A 7,406-nucleotide genomic window follows, 5' to 3' on the forward strand; every position below is an offset into this window, starting at 1 on the left:
GAAGGTGCTGTCCGGTCCCAGAAATGCATATTTCAAGTCACTTGGCAATGGCTTCAGCTCTAGTATTGGAACTTCATGTGCTGTCAACGGTGGGAGTTGCTCAATCTTTGGCCTCCATTTAGTCTCCAATTTATTTTCTGCATTAAAAACATGAGAAACATCAATGGAGGTGTCATCAGTGAGGAGTTCACAAAAATTTTCTAACTCAAACAGCAGGTTAGTGGGCTGGTATGCCAAATAAGTCTCCTCCTCAAGGATGCTTTCCAACAAATTCACTTCTTGTACATCTTCCAAGTCTTGAGGTTGCCTACAAATATTGAAAATGTTTAGTTCAAGGGTCATGTTCCCAAAACTCAGCTTTAAAACACCACTCCTACAATTTATTAATGCATTTGAAGTAGCAAGAAAATGTCTCCCAAGAATCACAGGAGCTTGAAAAGAAGATTTTGGTGTCAAGTGAACATCCAACACAACAAAATCAACGGGATAAAAGAATTTATCCACTTGAACCAAGACATCCTCAACAACTCCTCTTGGCATTTTAATAGACCTATCCGCTAGTTGTAAAATGATAGGAGTTGGTTTTAATTCCCCCAAACCAAGTTGCTCATAAACATTATAAGGCAGTAGATTCACACTTGAACCAAGATCTAACAATGCTTGACCAATTTTTGAACTTCCTATAACACAAGCAATTGTTGGTGAACCGGGATCTTTATATTTTGGTGGGGTATTGCTCTGGATTATGGCACTGACCTGCTCAGTAAGAAAAGCTTTCTTTTGCACATTTAATTTTCTTTTAACCGTACACAAATCTTTTAGAAACTTAGCATATGCAGAAATTTGTTGAATAGCATCTAACAAAGGGATATTAATCCTCACATGCTTGAATATTTCTAAAATTTCAGATTGGTGTTTGTCTTTGTGCAGAGGAACCAATCTTTGAGGAAAAGGAGCAGGTACAGGACATGAAATCTTTTCAATTTCAGTTTCATTTTGTTCAAACTCACCATTTTCAGCCTCATTTTGTACAGGTTTAGAGACCTTACCAGCCTTGTCTGAACCTTGAGCCGGAATGTTCACCACCCTACCATTTCTCAAAGTGGTGACCGCCTTCACTTGCCTCACATTTGAACTCTCAACTGCCCCTTGTGGTGGCTGACTTTGTGGATTGGGTTGAGGTTGTGCAGGAAGTTTTCCTTTCTCTTGGGAGCTCCATGCTGTAGTCATCTTTGTAAGTGTGCTCCGAATGTCATTTATCGCTTGAGAGTTTTGATTGTTGACTGTTGCTTGACCTTGCATAAACTGCTGCAAGGTGTTTGACAATTGCTATACTGTCTCTTCAAATCCCTTCTTTTGCATTGGAGGTGCTTGAATTGCGAGTTGAGAGGGTCCCGGAGCCAAGGCTGCTGGAGCTACTTGCTGGTCATTCCTCCACCCAAAATTTGGGTGGTTTCTCCATCCTGGATTATAAGAATTAGAATAAGGACCAGAATATGGTTTTTGTATCATATTTACAGCATTAGATTGGTCTAACAATACCTCTTTGAATGCGGGGATCGTGGGACACTCATTAGTTGAATGCCCATGATCCTCACATATGCTACACTTCTCTGAATTTTTATGGACAGCATGCACTTCATTTACCTTTTTTAATTCCATAGCTTCCATTTTTCTAGACAACAAAGTTAATTTAGCACGCAAATCATCATCTTCTTTCAAAGTATATTTTCCATGACCAGACTCAACTTGCCTAGACCTATCATGCACATTAGTTGTGTCCCAAGATTGAGCATTTTCAGCAAGGTAATCAAAATATTCAAATGCTTCCTCAGGCTCTTTGTCAAAAAATTCTCCATTACACATGGTTTGTACAAATTGGCGCATTTTAGGTGTCAAACTTTCATAAGAAAAACTTATCAAACGCCAATTTTCATAACCATGATGAGGACAAGCATTTAAAAGATCTTTGAATCTTTCCCAACTTTGATAAAAAGTTTCAGAATCTTTTTGGGTAAAGTTCATGATTTGCCTTTTAAGTGCATTCGTCCTATGTATTGGAAAGAATTAATTCAAAAATTCAGTTTGCATTTCTTGCCATGTGCCTATGGTTCTAGGTCTCAATGAATTTAGCCATGTTTTAGCCTTATCCTTCAAAGAAAATGGAAACAACTTTAGTCTAATAACCTCCTCAGAGCAAGTCCGGTCCATGAATGTAGAACAAACCTCTTCAAACTCTTTGATATGAAGGTAAGGATTCTCGGAATCCATGCCATGAAAATGTGGAATTAATGGAATCATTCCGGGTTTGAAGTTAAAGGCATTTGCATTCAAAGGTTGGATTATACATGAAGGTGTGCTAGTTCTGACAGGTTGTAAATAATCTCTAAGTGTCCTATTCTGATTCACTACTTCCCGATCATGATTCTCATTTTCAGCCATGGTACTATTAGTGTCAGAAGATGACTCAAGAGAAAGTGATGCTGAGGTAAAAGATGCTTGTGATTCTGTCCTAACCAACCGAGAAGTTTGGTCCCTAGTCCAACCAGTCATACAAACAAGAACAGAAAATAAAAGAGTATGCAAAATAAACACAAAAAAAAAATAAAGTAAAATAAAATAAAGAAAAATGTCACCCAAGCTGTGAAGAGGTTCACAGCACTACAAACGTCTTCTCAACAATATGAGAATGCTCTGATAAACACCAGTTGTCCCCGGCAACGGCGCCAAAAACTTGATCAGCTTTTAATTTTGACTTCCAAGCGTAGAAGCTGTCAAAGTAATACAAGGGTAAATCCCAAGATCGAATTCACAGGGACAATGAGTTTAGCAAACATTTCATTTTCGCAAGACAACATATTACCATTTGGAGTGACACGAAAGTTTGAAATGATAAGAAAAGATTAAACTAAATGAGTTAGCAATGAACAAAAAAATAATAAAAAGAAAAGAAGAATAAATTTTAGAACTTAACCGCTAACTATATTCACATCTAAATGGGGCTATTTACTAAAGGAGCGTGGAATGAATTATGAGAGAAATTGTCGGGAAGCTCAAGCATAAGTAAAGCTGAAAATAACAGTGAATCTATTTTTCTAAAATTGCTAAGAATCAAGAAATTTAAAGAAAATGTGCGGGAGTTGACTTAAACTTGTAAGAAGCAATTAAACAAACACTTGGGATGCAATTTTCGCCCACTAATTTGGTGATGGATTTACTTCCCTTTTCATTTTCTCTCAACCATTTTTTCATTCCTAGAAAATCATGGTCGGATGATATAGCAATGAACCACCATTTTTATTCTAACAAAACTACTTGACAAATTATATGACAATTATAGAAAAGTGAAAGAAAAACATCAAAGTCATGTTACTTGTTCAAGTATCAATTGTGCCTTTACGTCTACAATTGATCTAAACCAAGAACAAAGAACTCTAATCTTTTCTAGATGCACATTGAAATATAATCCATCAAGTTAATCATCAAAAGCACTAAATATTGAAGAGAATCCAACTCCAAATAGTCATGAGTTACTCATTGAATCCCAAGCTAAAAATCTAGCCTATCATCTCTAGATTAACAAAATGTTCAAGAAGATTAAAATCCAACATCACTAATTACTGCACTAAACAAAAATTGCAAAATAAAAATACTGTAATCTCCAAATGTGCTGAAAACCCAAAAGCCGAAGAAGAAGAACCAGCAGCAGAAAAATAAAACCGAAAGAAAAATCTCAGAGTAAAAATGCTGAAGAAAAAAAACAAACGGAAACGAAAAAACAAAAACTAAAAAAATGGAGAGAGCGGCGCATGAAAAATTCTTTTCTTCTTATACTCTCCGTTTCCTCCCTTAGCCCTCTCAGCTGCGCGTTTCGTCTCTGCAGTGCGCCCCTGCTGCTGTGCGTTTTGGTCTCTTCCCGCGTTCCACTTCGTGCGTGCGTGCTGCTGTCCATTTCTGCCCAGCACAGACTCGCGTTTCATGTCGGTAGCCCCGCATTTTGGTCTCTGTTGTGAGAGCGTGAGCAGTTCATTGTGGGCTCGTCTCCAGCTCCTACGTTCGCGGTGAGGCCCTTTGCACTTCGATTCCACGCGTGGGTGCTCTGCACCGTTTCTCTGCAGTGTGCTCGTTCGTGCGAGTGAACCCCTCCCTCTTTCATTTCTTTTCCTCATTTTGATTCCAATCCCTAGCTGAGTGCATTTCTGTTACTGCCATGCTAATTGGGCACTTCCAATAATACCCATATATTTTTAATATCTTTCCCATAATGCCCTGCAACATTTGTAAAATATCAGAATAAAATTTGGGACATTAAACAGAATTTAACATTGAGTCAAGCATTAAATTTCACTATATAATTAAGTGCTTAATTCATTTTTTAATTAAACAAATCATTCATTTTAGCAACTTAATCATGTAATTTTTAACACTTTATCAGGCAACCCGATTCATGTTGCTCGAACGAGTACTGTACCAAAGGGGTTTCTCTGAGCCGCTCCTTAGGTACCCAGACGAAGCCTAGTATGTGTTGGTCGAAATCCCTGAAGGCATTTGTGGAAGCCATTTGGGGGGAGGGCGCTAGCTGTAAGAGTAACTCGAGCTGGATATTACTGGCCCTGTGCCCTCAGAGATGCAGAGGAATTCGCTAGAAAATGCAAAAAATGCCAAGAGCATGAACCGGTCCCACACTGTCTGGCGGAGGAATTGACCTCAATCAAGGCCCCATGGCCCTTCACCTAATGGGGCCTGGACCTGATCGGCCCCCTCTAGTTCCCAATGGCAAGAGGCGGGGCAGGATTGTCATGGTCGCAGTCGACTACTTCACCAAATGGGTGGAGGTGGAAGCACTCACGAGCATCACCTCCCGGGCCATAAAGAAGTTCTTGTGGAAGTCAGTAGTCTGTCAATTTGGCATACTACAGAGCTTTGTCTCAAACAATGGGAAACAGTTCGATTGCGCACACTACCGGGAGTGGTGTGCAAAACTCGAGATTAAGGTGAAATATTCCTCCCCGGGTCACCCCCAGGCCAACTAACAAGCCGAGGCAACCAACAAGACTCTCCTCTCCACCCTCAAAAAAAGGATCGGGGCACACAAAGGAGCATGGGCTGAAGAGCTCCCGAGCGTGCTTTGGGCATATCGAACCACTGTCTAGACCCCTACCGGCGAAACACCCTTTGCTCTCACTTACGGGAGTGAAGCTGTGATTCTTGTAGAGGTCGGGATGCCCACCTTCCGTGTCCAGCATTTCGATCCAGACACGAACAATGAAAAGATAGTAGAGAACAAGAAGACGGGTCCCTTAACTCGATAAAAAGACGAGTCCTAACACTCACAAGAAGATGGGTCCCTTGACAAGATAAAAAGACGAGTCCTTACACTCGCAAGAAGACGGGTCCCTTGACTCGGTAGAGCTGCGAGGTACTCAAAACCGGACCCTGCCCCGACTAAGTCAAGTCCTCACATTCGCAAGAAGACGAGTCCCTTGACTCAATAAAAAGACGAGTCCTAACACTAGCAAGAAGACGGGTCCCTTGACTCGATAAAAAGATGAGTCCTTACACTCGCAAGAAGACGGGTCCTTTGGCTCGATAAAAAGACTGGTCCCTTGACTCGGTAAAGCTGCGGGGTACCTTCCCTGTCCTAGGACTCGGAACTGAACCTCGTCTAAATAAAAAGACGAGTCCTTACACTTGTAAGAAGATGTGTCCCTTGACTCGGTAAATCTACGAGGTACCTTCCCTTTCCCAAGACTTGGAACCTGATCCCACCCCGTCTAAGTCGAGTCCTTACAAGGAAAAGGAAATATGGAAAAAATATAAGAGAAAGGGATCACAAAGTCCATTGCATTATCAAAATTTTATTATCAAAGTGTACAGAGTACAAGGGTTGTGCCTGTCAAACAAAAAAATACATATGTAACTACTACAAGAGATGCTCGAAAGCCTAATCGCTAAGATGGAGAGGTTGAAGGACCACCAGGAAGGAACGGAGGATATCCGGGCTTCACAAAATTTCTAGCGAAGGCCTACTCCTCAGAACCAGGAAGTAGAGATGCCAAGGACAAGGTGCGTAGGTCCAGCTTGGGATGTTGTAGCAGATGTTACTGCAATCTCTTCAGGCCGTCGCTGTAACCATAGGACCAGGCGATGTCACAAATGGCATTACTATTCACAATCCGGGACCGAATCTCTTTGCTGAACAGGTTGACATCGCCCAGCTGAGACTTTAGGTTAGCAATCTCCCCGTCGCGCGACAGAAGGTTGAGATTCTTTTGGATCCCAGATTGCGCGAGCTAGCCGACCTGAGCCATCGCCTGTCGCAACTGCTCTTTCAAGTGTCGGGCTCCATGAGAATGCCTAAAGGTCTCAAACAGCAACCTCGAACACCGCTCGGCTACAGAGGCCCGAGCCTAGAGAAACTCTTAAACCTCCTTCTAGAGGGGTTCCGTCTCTCCCCGAGTCCTCAACAGCTCTTCCCGGACCGACTCCAACTGAGCCTGGGAAGCGTTCAACTTGGCTTCCTGGGTAATCAGGGCTTGTTTGGAGGAGAGGCGGGCTTCCTCGAGCCCCTTTTTCTCCGAGGCCAGGCAAGACAGCTCCAGCTTGGCATCCTGAATGAGGCCTTTGAACCTTTTCCTTTTCTCCTTTTGCCTTTCAGCTGCAACCTCCAGGTCCTAGTTCTCATCCTTGAGGAGCGTTATCTCCTTTAGCAAATCTCTCCGCTCCATTTTTAGCTCCTTTAACTACCGGCTTGCCTACTTCAGCTTAAAGTAACCAAAGCGACCCAAGGAACCGAGCCCCCGATTGGCCTCTTCCAGCTACCCCAGCTTGCTCCCGATCGAGCCAGCAAGTTGGTCTGTGGCCAACAAAGACAGGAAACAAAAAAAAAAAAAAGGGACTCAGTCAGAAGACAACATAAACCACAGCCAGGAATGAAGCAAGTTTGCAAAGAACAAGCATACCTGGGCGAACAAGGGCCTTAGAATGCGGTCGACTCCCTCAGTAGCCTCGGCCCGAGCTTGATCCAGACTTGAGGGCAGAGGCAATGAGCCCTCGTCTCCCGAAGAGGATGAGGGGCTGGCAGTCACCAACTGCCAAGAAAAATTGGGAAGAGACTCCCAAATCTCGTGGCACGGCCTGAGTGCCACGGGAGTCTAAATCGGGGACTCCTCTTCATGGTTGAGATCGATGACTGAGGGAGCAACCTCTGACATGATCCAAACAGAGACGAAGGAAGCTTCGGGAATCGGGTCCTCGGCATTATCACCCCCAAAGCTCCATCCTTCTTCGTCTTGAAGGGGGGACCCGCCAGGCCCCTCCTCGAGGCTTCAGGTTTCGAAGGGACCAGGCTCTGTCTCCCTCAATCCCGGTTCACGCATGGAGTTGCCATGGTCACCCACTTCATC

General features: G+C 43.0%; 1 non-coding gene across 1 annotated transcript; it reads left to right on the forward strand.

The window, feature by feature from the left end:
* The first annotated feature begins 1,936 nt into the window (after positions 1-1,936).
* Positions 1,937-2,043, forward strand: LOC121241735. The gene has a single exon (XR_005935765.1). It is a non-coding gene; the product is annotated as a small nucleolar RNA R71 (small nucleolar RNA).
* The last annotated feature ends 5,363 nt before the right edge of the window (positions 2,044-7,406 follow it).

This window comes from Juglans microcarpa x Juglans regia, chromosome 7S (genome assembly GCF_004785595.1).
Source record: "Juglans microcarpa x Juglans regia isolate MS1-56 chromosome 7S, Jm3101_v1.0, whole genome shotgun sequence".
NCBI lineage: Eukaryota > Viridiplantae > Streptophyta > Magnoliopsida > Fagales > Juglandaceae > Juglans > Juglans microcarpa x Juglans regia.